The following is a 16,514-nucleotide window of genomic DNA, read 5'->3' as shown; positions in this document are numbered from 1 at the left end:
GAGATTTCAGAAGACGACCCAGGACAGGGAAACTCTGGCTTCTTTACTCTGTGGGTCTAGTCAGAAAACCCTTAGCAAAGCACCATCTTCTCTGGTGACCGATGTTTCAACTCTCTGACAACCATCAGCCCTCGTCCCTTCCAAGTGATTTCAGGACTTTAGTGGTGAGACCCATAATTCTTTTCCCCAAGTGATGAAGGCTTTTACTTGGAAGGAACAGAAACACAAAGCTAATAATAATGACTAAGCAACTGGGTCAAAGGCATCCAGCCCAGACAGATAAAATGCAGGCAAGATGACACAGTAAAGAGGCAAACACTGGACAGAGGCGGCGTGGTGAAAGAGGAGGAGTTGCTGGGATTCAGAAGAAGGATAGGAAGCCCCTTCAAAATAAATCCTCTGGGCGTAGGAGAGGGGACTCGGGCGAGCTAGCCTTTCAAGTTTGGCATTGTGGGTTGGCATTTCAAATTTAGTTTTATCCACACAGTTTAAGGAAAATAAAAGAGAAAAGATGTTGAATTGGATAGATCACTTAAAATAGGGAAGTGGTACTCCTGAATTTATTGACTTAGGAGCTACTGACAAAGGGAAGGCAGTGCTCCATCAGGCACCACGTGTTCATACAGACGCATTTCACTTCAAAACACTCCCATCCAGGATCCTTTCTTTTTTCAACTTCTTGACCATGTAAAGGCTTTCCTAAATAAAATGATAGACTTGTGTCTACTTCACACATTAATTCCCACCATCCACCCAATTCGTCCACACTGCCTCCAAACTGATGTTTAAAAATTAATTCAAACATCAAAGATCACTTTTTAATATTTTGTAATTTTACATGCCCGCTCCCATTGACTCGCTAATACAATTGAAAACAAACAAACAAAAATCCAGCAAGTGACCCTTAAGTGAACTTAAACAACTCAAAACTACTTTCACACAGGCTTCCCTAACACCTTGGAAAGGTGGGAAAATAAATACTGACATTAGACTTCATTTCCTAACAGGGTAAACGAAGGCACTTAGTTTAATCAATTTGCCAGGGGTTATATGGCTGGAAAGAGAAACCAATTCCCCCTCCAGTAGACTTCAGCACTCAGGGTGGCTAAAAATGGGGACTTCCCCCCCCCTTGAGAGCTTAAGGGGTAAATAAAAGCTACTAGTTTTAGAAAGAGGCTGGGGAGAATGGGGGATGCCACTTGATGCGTCCGACTGTGAGCTGATCTCTTGCAAGAAAGCGTCCCCTGCAGGCCCAGAGGTTGCACCCACCCGTTTTGGGCTCAGACCCCTTAGGCGCCGCTAGCCAAGTCGGAAAGCCAGGACCGGACCGAACAGCCCGGCAGACCCGAGTGGATCTCGGGGTGGCGCGGGGGCCGCGGGCCGGGGACACCATCTGCTCCAAGCCAAGCGGCGCGGGGCCGGTGACAGGAAGGATGCTGCGCCACCGCACACCTGCCAAAGCCTCCCGCGCGCTCCCACCCGCCTCGGGTGCCCGAGCTCGGCCGCGCTAGGCCGGTGCGACGCGGCGCTGTGCCCGAAAGCAGCGCTGGGCGAGGCCGCCCTCCTCCCGGATCCCGTCCAAACGGCGTCACCTGTGCCGGGTCCCGGGATGAGTCGCGCGGGCGGCGGCTGCGCGGAGCCGGGAGAGGGCAGCGGGGTTTACAGGCGCCTGGTCATCCGGCCGGGCCGGAGGACTGCGCCGGCCGGAGCCACGCGCGAGATGCTCGCGGGAGCCGGGGACGCCTGAAGAAGCAGTCGCTGAGGCTCGCGCCGCCGCTGCCGCCGCGCCCGCCCGGACTGCGGGCTCGGGTTACCGCAGAGCGGCTCCTTAAAGGGGCCGCGGCCGCTCGGACTCGGCTGGCGCTCGCCTCGGCTCCGACCCCAGGCCAGAGTGGGCGGGGCCCGGAGGCCGCGCGTGGGGCCCACCTCCCCGCGCTGGAACTTAAATGCTGCGGGGGGCTCGGAGCCGAGAATTGCGTCGGCGGGGCTGCGATGGGATCCCGAGAGCTCACCCTCGGCTCGGGTGCTGTGAGTGTGCGGTTCGCGGGCTTTCCTAGCAAGTCACAGACCTCACAAGTGGGGAGAAGTATGTGAGTCCGCCCCCGCGGCGGTCAGCGCCCCGGCTCGCCACGTAACCAAAAACCTTTTCCAATGATGAATTCTGTTTTATATGCCCAAATACCGGGCAAATGATCGGCATGGTTTGCTTATCGGGAAGGGGATGAAAGGGCAATTGCTGATTTTTTTTTTCTGCCACGTCTGACACGGACAAAGTCGAGCCCCGCCCCGTTCTGGTTTGAGGCTGCAGGTGCGTGCCAAAGCGGGTAGGAGGCTTGTGTCTGGAAGAGGCTTGTTGTCTCCGAGCAGCCTCTTTCCAAACCCCTGGAGAACACCCTTGAAGGACCGCAAGCAGTCTAAAGAGTGTAGTGCCTGCCTAGCATGCCCAAGGCCCTGGATTTGATTTCCTTGTAACAAAAATGGGTACAATAGCAATCCACTTACATCCGGGACCCCTCTGCAGTCAGGGTGTTTAAGTAAAACTGGACTTTTTAAATACAGGCTGAGTATCCCAAGTTGCCAAGTTCATAATCTGAGCTTTCTGGCCCGCTGTATCAACCAGAAAGAACTGCCTAGAAAAAAAAACCGAAGTATATATAAGCTGCATAATTTGCAAAAAAAAAAAGCAGTCACAAGTCCAATTTTTTTGGAAAGAATTAATTCTAAATAAACAGAATCATTTGGAAATTCCACCACTAATGACATAGGGCAGTTTGTGAGGAAGACCTACCAATAAAGCTTACTTATTACCTAATATGTTCCCACACAGCGACAGAACATGCACAATACTCTCACACCACATCTGTATTTAGATGCAATGGGAAAGTAATAGAACTGAAATCCTATTTATTACATCCTAGAATTCTATTTTGTGGGGCTTTTTTCAGCTAATTGGCCTCACCAAAGCTCAATTTCTTCATCTATATAAATGGAACAGAAATTCAGTCATTTCTGAAAGCCCCCGGTCTTGGCAGAACCACAAAGGGAAACCTCTCTCTCGGCTACAGGGTCAGAAACGCAACCCAGGAAAAGACCACATAAGATAGTCGCCACGTTCTGCCCAAGGCTCTCAGAGCATTCCAGGGCAGCTGTGCTGTGCCCACACCTGTTTCATCACAGATACTTCACAGCCTGCCTGGCCCTGGACTGTTTTGCTTTGCTCCATAGCTGCTTCGTGTGTTCACGTAGCTATATCATAACTCCGTGGGCTCATGATGGTCACAGGCAGCTATCTGTAGGGTCGGTCCAGATAGGACAAATTTCACAGTGCTATCTCAGGGCTCCGTCATCCACAGGCCCTCTCCTGGCTTATCATTGCTGGTTGTCAGTTGCTCTGTTCTGCCCTGATAAATGCACCATCATTACCTTTGACATCTGTAATTCTTTGACTCCAACAGTAATAACCAAGCAAACACACAGGAATACACTATACTTGATGCCCTACTGTTCCTTCATATTAGGCCTCTATACATGTATCACCAAACTGCAAGAATGCATTGAGATTACACAGACTCGGTGACTATATTAAGGGCAAAGACTGAGATCTGAAAAGAGTTCAGAAAATACTAGTTGGATCTCAAAACTTATTTTTCTCCCTCTCCCCCCCGAGACAAGAGTCTCAGGTAGCCCAGGCTAGCATCTAATTCATAAAAGATCCACTGTAATACACTCCCAGCTTGAATGTTAAAAATTTTAAATTAATTTAAAAAACAGTGACTTTAGGAGAGAATATCAACTCTATATTTTCTGAAATTTTTATGCAATTTAACTTCTTTAAACAGTTCATTTCCTTTAGTCTCCCTTAAATCCTAGTTACTCTTAATGAAACTTCAACGTTCTGTGTTTAACAAAGAGGACATTGAGAAAGACAAACATGGATCTACATAGAAAAGTGAAAAAGACATAATCTTCTGAGTAAATTGGGAGCATGGGGGTTATGGGAGAGGGTAGAAGGGGGGAGCGGAGAAAAATATATAGCTCAATATAAACAATAAAAACATCTGTTTACTATAGGAAGTCCTTCTACATTTTTAATGTGTTGCCTCAAGGCTAAGTTGCACTTCTTATACTTTTTTTTTTTTTTTTTTTTTTTTTTGGTTTTTCGAGACAGGGTTTCCTCTGTGGCTTTGGAGACTGTCCTGGAATTAGCTCTGTAGACCAGGCTGGTCTCGAACTCGCTGAGATCCACCTGCCTCTGCCTCCCGAGTGCTGGGATTTCTTATACTTTTTGATCATAAAAATGGCTTAAGAGAAATAAAAGTATCATCTACTCTTAAAAAGAATACACACACACACACACGTATATATATATAAATTCCCTTAAATGATGTAAATTTCCTTGATGAATTAGTTTCCCAAAAAATCCTTATACTTCCAAATAGAGCTGATTGTAAAATTGAGGCTGGAAATGACAGTTTTTAGAATAACAAGGTAGGTCAGGAAAAGCTATCCGAAATTTGCCTCAGTTTTCCTCTGACTGTGAGAGAGATGGAGGCTAAATGACCAGAAAGTTTTGGCTGGAGCTGAGAATATGGCTCAGGGGCAGAGCTCTTGCCTGGCATGTACAAAGGCCCTGGGTTCATCTGCAGCAGTAAAGGTGGAGGGAGGAAGGGGAAAGATGAGAGGGAGTATGGGGTGCAGTTAATAATAAAAATGAGTAACTGCTTTAGAATGTTTAGTATATCAAGACTTTTTTTGCTAGATTTTATGAGTATTTAAAAGTACTCTCAGAGGCTGGAGAGATGGCTCAGTGGTTAAGAGCAATGCCTGCTCTTCCAGAGGTCCTAAGTTCATTTCCCAGCAACCACATGGTGGCTCACAACCAGCTGTAATGAGGTCTGGCGCCCTCTTCTGGCCTGCAGGCATACAAGCAGACAGAATACTGCATACTAAATAAATAAATAAATAAATAAATACTTTAAAAAAGTACTTTCAACTGTGTTTTAGGAAGAAACTATTTGAAGATATTAAGAAAAGTTATCCCTATGGGGGTGACATTCTGGATAACTTTTGGGTTCTTTTTGCTTACATTATGTGTTTTTCTCCCTGGATACATGTGTATTGCTTTTGTTTACAGTTTAATTCTAATAAAATTAACATACATGTATATATAAAAATCTTAAAGCTTCTTAAAGCTTCCAGTAAAAGCCATGGTTGCCCACTTCTCACCGATCTTCAGCCATTCTTCAAACCCTGCTGTGAGTTTCCTATTTTCTAATACTATTTCCCTGTAGCTTCTTGATTTTCAGTTCTAGACATCATCAATTGACATCTCGTCACAGTATTTGAGGATCTAGCACCTTCCCACAAACGCCATTGCCACCATATCCCCCAATACCTGCCCTGCCCTTGCTCCTAAATTAGCCTCATCACGATCGATAAACAGTAATTAAGGTTTACGTAATCCTGACCTGGTGAAGGGAAGATATTGCCAAGTCAAGTAGCGTGCGTGTTAACATGTCTTCAATGTTCCCCCTCTGGAGCCAATAGCTGGCCTTGCTTTTTTTTTTTTATTTTTGCTTTGTAGAACGTGTATCTAACTTAAATGCTATCCACATGTTTTAACGTTTCCATCAAATACCCATTGGTAATGTCTTCCAAAACCCAAACATGTCACTTTGACTTGACTCTCATTTTGCTGAGGCACTGACTCAGTGGTGTCTTCGAAGGGGTACTCGGGAAACAACACAGTCAGAATAACACTGTCTTTTTCCTGTTCTCTCAGGGGTATTGAAACAGCTGGTGCCTCCACAGTTCCTATGCCTCTTTGACTTTTTCTTCCTAGACTTTCCCATTATGCTTGAAAGTCTGAAACATCCCAATAATGTATTTTATTTACAATGGGTCTTTTTCTCATTGATTACATTGAACACTAGGGGTTTCCATCTGACCTACAATTTTTCATTTCCTTGAAGTTCTTGGTCGTAGTAGTGAATTCTGGGTAGTAGTTGCATGTCTGTTTTATTCCCTAAATGTATTGCTCTCTCATCTGATTCTGAATCCAGCACTCAAAAAGCTGGGTGTGCTGGCACACCTGCAACCTCAGAAATGAGGGGAGGCAGGTGGATCCCAGAGGGCCACTGGCCATCTATTTTAGCAAAATGGTAAGCTCCTGCTTCAGTAAGAGACCGTGTCTCAAAAAAGTGAGGCAGAGAGCAGTAGAGGAAAGACACCCAGCTTGACCTGACTTCTGATTCCATTTGCATGTGCATAGGTGAGCACACCTACTCACAGAGATAGCAAGCACGTACACACACACAGTGGTCTACTTGACCCACGTTCAGCTCTTGGACCCCGGGCCCTTGGACTTTTCCTATCAAAATATGGATGGCTCCTAGAAACCAAGACTATCTACACTTTCTTACTTTGATATTTACCTCACAATTTTGCAATTACCCTTTAACTCAGTTCATTTCCTCCTAATCCAGGCGATGACCTAACTCACTGCATCTTTCCTGTCTCTTTGTGTTCCCAAGATGTATCTGATATCAACGCCACCGTACAATAGCCATTAAGAACTCTGTTGAGCTTCAGGCCTACATTCCTAGTATGCTGCTGTGTTTTCCCAGATCCACCACAGTAAAATATAAAATGCATTGCCTCTCTTCTCCATATTCTTCATTCTTCCACCCACATGCTACTCAGGTCCAACGCTGGTTAACTTCCAGGACCAGATGAGATGGAATGCATTCAGAATGGCATGGTGGACCAGATGAGACAGGGTACATTCAGGGAGGCATGGTAGTATACCATACTATTCATTCTCTAGCTTTCTCATCCAACTAACTCAGAAACTTCCACTGTTGGGGGTCCAGGGAGAGAAAGATGGCTGAGTGATTCATGGCTCCTGCTGTCAAGCCTGACCACCTCAGTTCGATTCCTGGGACACCCGTGGTAAAAGGAGAGAAATGAGTCCTGCAATTATCCTCTCATTAACGTGTGCTAGTCTCAAATTCACTATATAGTTGAGGATGACCATCAAATTCTGATCTACTTGGCTCCACTACCGAGTGCTGGGATTACAGGCAGGTACAACTATACCTGGTTTATGTGGTGCTGGGGATTGAACTCAGGGCTGGCTTGCATGAAATGCCTCATTCTTGCTCGGACCTTCCTCAACACCATACCCTCCTATTCATCACAGTTCTCAACTCAGCCTACCCAAATCCAACTACCAGTCACTCCAATAAACCTCTTGTCTCCATGGCTTCCTTTATGCTCTCTCCTTTAAAAAGGTCAGTAAGGCCAGGCGGTGGTGGCGCACGCCTTTAATCCCAGCACTCGGGAGGCAGAGGCAGGCGGATCTCTGTGAGTTCGAGACCAGACTGGTCTACAAGAGCTAGTTCCAGGACAGGCTCCAAAACCACAGAGAAACCCTGTCTCAAGAAAACCAAAAAAAAAAAAAAAAAAAAAAAAAGGTCAGTAAGTTTACAAGTTGTTTTGCACGCACGCATTTTATTTTTAAGAGGAAACTATCAGAGAGATATTTTTCAAACAGTCTGTGACAAAATAGCTAGAATCTTATGAAAATTGGCCTCTGAGACAATGCCAGTTTTTACATTTCTTACTACCAAGCAGCGTGACTTTGAGTATGCTATGTTGACATCAGTTACTTTATCTGAAAAATAGTGATAATAGCTTGAATAATTATTAAACTAGATTCCATGAGGCTGAGACCTAACTTGAGTTTACTGTGAGTGGAATCATTTTCGGAAAGGAAGCCAGGTCTGGTAGCGCAGCCTCCCACCTGCTTGGAAGACTAAAACAGATGAATCACAAGGTCCAGGCTTGTGCTACAGAATGAGTTCAAGAGCGCTCGGGCCACATTTGGAGATCCACTCTGAAAATAAAAAGCGAGTTTGGGAAGTAGCCCAGCTAGAGGGCATTTGCCCAGCGTGTGTGAGGTCTTAGGTTCAAGTTCATTACCGTGAAAGAGAAAGTGTAAAAGCAAGCTGTATTCAGTAAATATTGCCAAATCAAAGTAATACGACTGGGTTTGCGATCACTCAGTGTGAGTCCTGTGAGACTCATTGTTTTGTCTGTTCATTAGTTATGCACTCAGCCAACCAGCCAACGTGTTTTAAATACCAACTTCTACTAGGTTGGGCTAGTTGAGCAATAGTGCCTGCACTCACAGAGTTCCAGGTTAGCAGAGGAGACGAGAACTTAGACAAAATGGCCAACATGGATTAAATGGCCAGAATGTGTACGGAAAAAGAGCTCGGAGAGATGGCTCAGTGGTTACAAGGCTTGTTGAGCAAGCATAAGGACTTGAGTTTGGATCACCAGCACCTGTGGAACTGCAAAGATGGGCGTGGCAGATGGCTCTGAAGGCCGAGAGAAGGGATTCCCAGAGCAAGCTGGCTAGTTAGAACTAATCTTATCAACAAACCGAGTGTAATTCCTAAGTTTGCCTCAACGAATAAGGTATACATTGGAGCACTCCGGACACCAACTTCAGGATGACAAACCCACGTCCACAAGTAACCTACCACGCACATGAAAAAAACAGTAAGGAAAAAAATCACAAAAGATTTTGTGTTGAACCTGAAAGGATGACCAGAGCATCACTAAGGGAGAACAGTGTGCTCAAAATTATGATACTAGAATAATGCATGTGACTCTTATCTAATCTCACAGGAACTGAATAGTGACTGTTTATCCTGAGTACCTATACTGAATCAGGCAACACTAAAGCTTCATAGTACCCTATTTTATAAATAAAAAGGTTTTTAAAAAATCATATGACTTACAGAAACCAAGCGTTTCCAGAGACTAAGTGGTGGGTGGGAAAGGCGCTGGTTTTCCTGTGTAACCTTTTCTAGGAAACAGCCAGTTCCAATAGGAGAGACTGGTTGGAACTTGGAATTTTAGCCCAAAGTCCAGGCCGATGTGAAGGAAGGAGTCTCCAGAAAGAGAAGGAACATGTAAATCCAAAGGAGCAGGGAGGGAGCTGGAATGTGCCCCAAGAACCCCAAGAACCAGAAATATACAATATACACTTACAGAAACAGCAGCAGAAACTGAAGCCACTAAGGCCATGAAAGATTATGAAAAATAAATTATGCCACACTAAATTATGTAGACTCTGCTCGGGAGATGAGGAGACGGGCGGAGGATTTCAAGCAGCAGAATGAGGAGATCAAAGACTGAGAAAAAGGAGGCAATGCAACCCGCTATGAGTCAGAACTTGCGTGACTTAGACAAAGACTGTCAGTCAGACCCATTGACGTGGTCATGACATTAGAAAAGAGAACCCTTTGGGCTAAAGTCTCCTTATCAGCATGTGACTACAATGTTCAGATCTGTGATAGGGACTGAAGAATTTAGGTCAGCATCTGTGTTGTATTTCAGATCTAGTAGGCACTCAAAAAACAATGGAGGTTATACTAACCTGTTATTGCTATTACTGCTGTGTATTACTTTGGTCTTCTTGAAGGAAGGACATATTCAATAGACTTACTGGTGTTGTTTTACTGAGGCTGTTTAAAAAGTAAAAAATAAAATAAAAGGGGCTCTTTGATTTGTTCAGACATTGTAGATAAATCTGTATCAAACAACAGAGTTTCAGGACTACAAAATAGGTATCAGCAATGTCGTGATGGTTAGGGTTCAGTTTACCAAATACATCTATCCTATCATATGTTAGGGTCAGTTTACCAAATACATCTGTCCTATCATATGCCTCACACTGTATTAAAGGCATGAACCACCATGCTTGGCCTCTCGTTTACTAAGCTGGACACCTAAGATCTAAAATACAATACAAATTAATGTACACAGTTGCCAATAAAACTTTATTTACAATAACAGGTGGCAAGCCTTCTGACCTGCCCTCTGTTCCTCAAATTGTAGTCAGGGAAAGCTATTTCTAAATATCACTCCTCTGTTTAAATACTAAATGATTTCCCATTAATGCCCTCAGGATAAAGGTCAAATTTCTTAACTGGATTAACAAATTACCTCCATTAGCCTCCTTTCTAACCACTCCCGCATTCTAACTCATTTTTCATCAATATCTACCTACTTTAAAACCCGACAGTTCCGAGTTTTCTCTTCCTTCTACACAACTGTAAATGATGCTTTGGGAGCCTCAGATTCTGTGCTCAGCAGTCACACTCCCCACGGCTTGCCCTCAGCCCCCAGCTCAGTGGATGCCGCTCACCTATGTTACAGGTCCCACGTTAGACATGGCTTCTCCCAGGAAGCCTTCAGTGACTGCCCTCAAGCTCTCAAAGTGCTGAGGTTGCTGGTTCATGGGATGAATCTCCTATTAATCAGAATCTCTGGGAGACGACTGTGAACTCCCAAGCACTCAGAAAACAACTGGTGAACACAGAGGTGTGTGTGTGTTTGTTTAACGAAAGAGTAAAGAAGAAAGAGAACAGTGTGACGAAAGTGAAGATAGAAGGGGTTCCCTAAGTGGTAGAAAACAAACTGGGATTGCTAGGTCTTTCTTTTGAAGTCACTGGTAGAGCAGGTTCTGCTTGCTGTCATGGTTCCCACAGAGGCTTAGGAAGCATACATCCCAGGGTTTCCCAACACTGCGACCAATACAAAGCAAATTTGGTCATTTCCCTCTGAGTGACGTTGGCTTGCATTGCTAACCAGCACTCACATTTCATTATCATGTGGTAGGTACATTCTGTGCTCCAAGGCTTCCTTTAGTCTTCCTTCAACCCTCCCACCAACACTACAGAGACTCTCTTTGTTACTCGCCCTTTGCACTGACAAAGCTAATGTAGGAAGAAGAAACACGCAGAGGAACAGAGCAAGCGGTGGGGTGGGATGTGAAGAAAGAGAAGCCTGACCGTCCCCAGGGCTCACTGCTACCACTCAGCTCTTTGCAGGAAGCAGGACCACGTCCATTTCCACCTCTCTGGATGTAGGTCTTCTATGCCTCTGCTGCAAGTCTCATCCTGAATTTTATGGACAATGCGGTTGCATCCAGCCTAGTGACCACATTTGTTCCACAAAGCATTGGCTAAGTACTGTTCAGGTGTCATAACAGGCAAGTTTCACAGACCTACATTTACAAAAAAAAAAAAAAAAAGATTATCTCTGCTTCACAGATGAGGAAATGCAGGCACAAAGAGACAAAGAGGCACAGGAATATTCTCCAATGGTACCCACCTGGAATTGCAGCACTCAAGAAACTGAGGCAGGAGGATCGCAAGTTCGAGGCCTATATATCAAGGCCCTATCTCAGAATCAAAGAAAAATTCATTTAAATGTGACCCAGTCCATACGCGTAGGTACAAAGAATACTGGTGACAGGGAGAAGCAGCCCACAGTTCTCCTCAGACGGGTGGAAGTGTGTTAAAGCTGAACAACTCAGGCTTCAAGAATCCTTGATAGGAGATAAGGGAATACAGACTTATTGCTGCCAAATAAACTATCATAAACTTAGTGACTTCAACATCCATTTATCAGCTAGCAATTCCATGAGTCAGTACTGGCCTGGACTTGGAGATTTCTCCTGGGTTCATATGGACTTAACTCTGTATTGACAGCGGGGAGCTCACTGGGGACTTGACGATCCAAGATGGTCTTTCGGGTGATTGGAACCAGTTCACATTGATGTTCGGAGCCCTTCTCTGGAGAGTCAATGCTTGCTTTGATTTTTCTTAATAGATTTGGAACAAAGAATCCACTCTGAACTGGGCAACTTACGCTGCCAGCTCATCTGGTTGCTGCTGCTGGTGTCGGCTGGGCGTCTTTCTCCATGTCCCCTCTCATCCTAGAAAGGCTCACCCAGGTTTCTTTCCATGATGACAGGAGAAGGAGAACGACGTCTCTGAAGGCCTAGCCCAGAATCTCCAGATTATTTTTGCTGCATTGCCCAGCCTCCTGGCAACTTAGATGCAAGGAGGCAGAAACCCGAATTCCACTTTTTGATAGGAAGAAAAACCAGATGAACAACAATGTCAAAAGCAGAGTCTGTTTCTCTGGCCTTCTTCATTTGTAAATAAAAGTAAATTACTAACCCTCTAAAACTGTCCGCTGCCCTTTTCCCAGGAAGAGAATATTTAAAGTGTCAAGTTTCTTTTGGAGGAGTAGTTGCCTGAGACTTTGGGGTCCCCAGAGATCACACTCCCACCCAACGACCACAGCGGCACAGTGGAGAATCAAGAGGATCCACACAGAGTGTGGAAACCAACAAAGACTAGGCCAGAAATACCTTAATGCCAGGTATAAGGAAAAGCCCTACCCAAGTAGGGATGGTTAACAAGTGGGTGAGTTTGAATAGAGGGAAGCTACGGTCAGCAACAGTCAATCTTATCAAGGGCAGGCTGGCTCACCTGAACTCGTGGCTACCTGCTATCCAAAATTCCTAACAGAGGACACATTGACTCTAATTCTGAAACTTCATGCAACTTTTTTTCTCAAAGGGCAAAGAAAGGATGGAAAGCCAGGTAAGAATGATGGGTGGCTCTGGGGAGAGCGGGGGAGGGGAGGCATAATCAAAACACCACGTGTGAAATTCTCAAAGAAAGATAAAAAGGGTTAAGGTGGGGCTTTTGGTTTCCTTGGATTCCTTTTGTTTTTACTTTTGGTGTTTTGTTTTTGTTTTGTTTCTGTTTTTGTTGCAAAGAAAGCAGGATCTCTTTTTCTTCTATGAAAAGCCCCAAAGGTCTTTTAAGGAGGGAGAAAAGCTCTCCTCCAGCAGAGCAAAAATGCCCAAAGAAGGTCAAGGGAAGGAAGTGGCCCTGGCCCTCAGCGACATGTAGAAGCGGGAAGCCAAAAGGTGGCGCCGAGTCCTCTCTGGGGAAGGGACTAAGAACTTCTGCATTGGATGGAACATCCAGCTCCAAAGAAACCTCATTTGCTTTATCAGATGGTCCGGCTACTCAGGCTGCGTCACCAAGGCCACCTCTATAAGTGCCTCAAAGTACCTCCTGCCATTAATCACCCAGGCCCTGGACCCGCAGTCAGCTACCCAGCTGTTTAACCTTGCCCACGAGGACAGGCCCGAGACAAAGCAGAAGAAGCAGAGGCGGCTGGCAATGGAGACATCCCAACCAAGAGACCACCTGCCCTTCGAGCAGGACAGTCACCACTTTGGTGAAGATCAAGAAGGCTCACCTCTTGGTGCTTGCCCGCGACATAGACCCCACTGAGCAGTGGATCTTCCTGCTTGCTCTGTGTCTCAAGATGGCAGTACTTCGCTGCAACATTAAGAGGAAGGCTGGGCTGGGGTGGCTAGTACATAGGAAGGAATGCACCACCGTGGTCTTCACACAGGTTAACTCAGAAGACAAGGGTTCTCTGGCTAAGTGGATGGAAGCTCTCTGGACCAGTAACAATGACAGATACCAGGAGATCTGCTGCCACTGGGGTGGGATGGGGGGGGGCACAATGTCCTGAGTCCTAAATCTGTGGCTCAAATTGCCTGGCAGGAATAAAGCAGAGGCCAAAGAACATACTTCTGAACTGGGTTGGAGTGTCCACTGTTAAGTTTTCTGTTCATAAAGATAAATAAAAAATTACCCTTAGAAAAGGAATTTTTTTTAAAAAAACAGGAAAATATATTTTGTAGAGAAATAAGTAGGTTTTGTTTTTACGGAAAGCAAATGCTTCTTATTGCAATGTCTACCTCTGTTATAGGTAGAGCAGGACTGAGCCACCGTTTGGAGATTGGCCTTTTAACCTTATTTATAGGGTTTGGCTGAATGCTCTCTCAGTCTGAGTGATGACGTCTGAAGCAGGATGATATGAAACACGTAAAAGATGAAACCTTTGGTGGAAAATGGCTGTAGAAAAAAGATGAGTTCCCCACACTGAAAAGTTTAGAAAGAAGAAATAAAAGCCTGGAGAGAAAGCTTACGGGGAAGCACAGGGGATGCCCGTGAGCCCTTCATCGGGAGGGTTTTTCTCTTGAGTGGAGTTATTAGCTCCTTTAGAGAGAACCCTGAGGGCTGGGGAGGGAGGGGTGCCTGCCTATACTCTCATTCCTTATGAGGTTGAGGCAGAGGATGGTGATGTCACCAGACTGGCACACACAGTGAGACACTGTATTATCAATCAATCAACCAGTCCCTGGAGAACTGGATGACTCCATCTGATACACATCTGATACACAACCCTGTGCTCAGCTTCCATCCCATGACATAGGCTGACTGCATAAAAATAGACTTGGGAGTAGAAAAACACTCTATCCCAGGGAGAAACGCCGTGGGTAAAGACTGCGGTGCCATTTTTAAGTGGTTAGGCTGGTGGAGGTTACAGAAGTCAATGAGCCAGGCTGACTAAGGGAGGGCATTATTGATTTTTGTCTTTATTTTTTAATGAGAGAGATTTGAGAGTGTTCTACTGGCTAAGAGTAAGAACACAGTTGACAGTCACTGGGTCAAGATGAGGGAGAGGAAGGGAGGACCGCATTGGTGGAGGAAAGAGAATGGCGTCTTTCAAGCTTTTAGTTAAAATACAGGGTCCATTAGCAGACAGGCGCCAGATATTACAAACTGTTAAACTGCTTTCTGAGGCTCATTTCTCTCAGGTTCAACTTTCTCGAGGTAAACACAGACAGTAAAGAGTCCACCTGAGTCCTGGGGTAGAGGAAGAGACAATCTTCATGGCAGGAAAATGTGAAGTCATCTAAGTTTTATATATTTTTAAATGTTAGTAAAGCCCGTTTTTATTAAAAATGAGAAGGGATTCAAAATGAACAGAGCATCTGATGTTGATAAATGATGAACAGCATATTTAATATGTCATGGTTACAGTAAGAATAACTCTAGAGGATAAGGGGATGAAAAGTCAAAGACTGGAGTTCAGATCCCAGCACCCATATGTTACAAGTCCCACATGTCTGTAACTCCAGTAAGAGGCAGAGGGAGAGCAGCCCCACAGGGACTTGTTCACTCTCAGCCTGGCCAAAAACTGTGAGCTCCAGCTTCAGGAATAAGGCTAAGCAAGATGAAGAGGGTTGTCCAGCACCTTCTTCCAGCCTGCACATATGTGCACACCATGCACATACAGACACCACACACAATTAAAAAGTAATAAAACCTATTTAGTCATGTTGCTCAGTACATGCATTGATTGCTTATAAAAAACTTCCAAGAGAAAATAACACTGACCTTTAAGCAGCACCTCTGAAAATTCTGGTTTTCTGATCCCTTTTGCTTTTCTGTATTAAGTACTGTATTAGTCAGGATCCTCTAGAGTCGCAGAACTTATGGAATGAATCTCTCTCTCTCTCTCTCTCTCTCTCTCTCTCTCTCTCTCTCTCTCTCTCTCTGTGTGTGTGTGTGTGTGTGTGTATAAATATTAGATGGATGGATAGATATAGATAGATAGATAGATAGATAGATAGATAGATAGATAGATAGATAGATAGATAGATGATAGCCTGCTGCCCAGCTAATCCATCAGTTAGCCAAGAATCTGGTAGATGTTCAGTCCCACAAGGCTAAGAATAGAAAGCCTAAGAACCCAGTAGTCGCTCAGCCCCATGAGACTGGGTGTCTCAGCTGGTCTTCTATGTATCCTGGAATCCCGAAAAGCAGGCTCCAATGCCAGTGAAGGAAGGGATGTGCTAGCTAGGTGAGGGCAAGCAGGCAAAGATGGAAGCTCCCTTCTTCTATGTCCTTCTATAGATTTCCAACAGAAGGTATGGCCCAGATTAAAGATCTGTCTTCCTGAATCAATATTTGGATTAAAGGCATAAATCTTCCCACCTCAAGATTCGAATCAAAGGTATGTGTCTCCCTACCTCAAAAGTCTGGACCAGAGGTGGATTTGCCCACCTGAAACCAAACAAAAATAATCTCTCCCAGGTGTGCCCTCCATTTCTGGATTGTAGCTCATTCCAGACACAGTCAAAATGACCACTAAGAACCATCACAAGTACCTTCCCCAGCTATCAGTATACTCTGAAGCAGCTAGATTGCCACAACACAAACACAGGAAATCAAGGTACCACCTGTATGCATCACCATGGTAAAGTCTCCATTTCCTCACTTAGAAAATGGAGTAACAATATGGCTCACATTCATTAGACGGCGGCAGGAGGTCACTGAGGTGCCATGTGGATTGCATACACACAGATTTAACAGGAAGTTTACTGTGCTTTTTCTTTGCATTAAAGTTAAGGGATAATAATTAGTCAAATAGGGTTAAAGACAGAATTTGTATTCCTATCAATGACAAAAAGCTCTGAGGTGCAGAAAGCAATTCTTTAGAAGAAAAAGGGGATGTCACCTGGGCGATGGTGGCACACACCTTTAACCCCAACACTCGGGAGGCAGAGGCAGGTGGATCTCTATGAGTTCAAGGCAAGCATAATCTACAGAGTGAGTTCCAGGACGATCAGGGCTACACAGAGAAACCCTGTCTCAAAAAAACAAAATAGAAAAAAGGGGGGGGATGTTGGGGACAGTATATATAAAAGGGGGAAAAAGGACTCAGGGGAAATGCCAGGAGGGGTTTTGAGGAGAATGGAGGATTGGGAA

General features: G+C 44.9%; 1 protein-coding gene across 3 annotated transcripts in view; it reads right to left on the bottom strand.

Annotated features, from left to right (window-relative positions):
- Positions 1–2,225, bottom strand: part of Tlcd4 (TLC domain containing 4) — a 48,487-nt gene extending 46,262 nt beyond the window's left edge. Inside the window, exon 1 of one of the 3 annotated variants that reach the window (XM_075981491.1) lies at positions 2,070–2,225. The gene's annotated coding sequence lies outside the window, so the exon portion shown is untranslated. Of the gene's footprint in view, positions 1–1,592; positions 1,992–2,012 lie in introns of those variants that run through there. The other 2 variants (XM_075981492.1, XM_075981489.1) reach the window with 2 other exon arrangements.
- Between the last annotated feature and the right edge of the window lie 14,289 nt (positions 2,226–16,514).

This window comes from Microtus pennsylvanicus, chromosome 7 (assembly GCF_037038515.1).
Source record: "Microtus pennsylvanicus isolate mMicPen1 chromosome 7, mMicPen1.hap1, whole genome shotgun sequence".
NCBI lineage: Eukaryota > Metazoa > Chordata > Mammalia > Rodentia > Cricetidae > Microtus > Microtus pennsylvanicus.
Note: the sequence above shows the minus strand (reverse complement) of the source record. Positions and strands in the feature narration are given on the sequence as shown.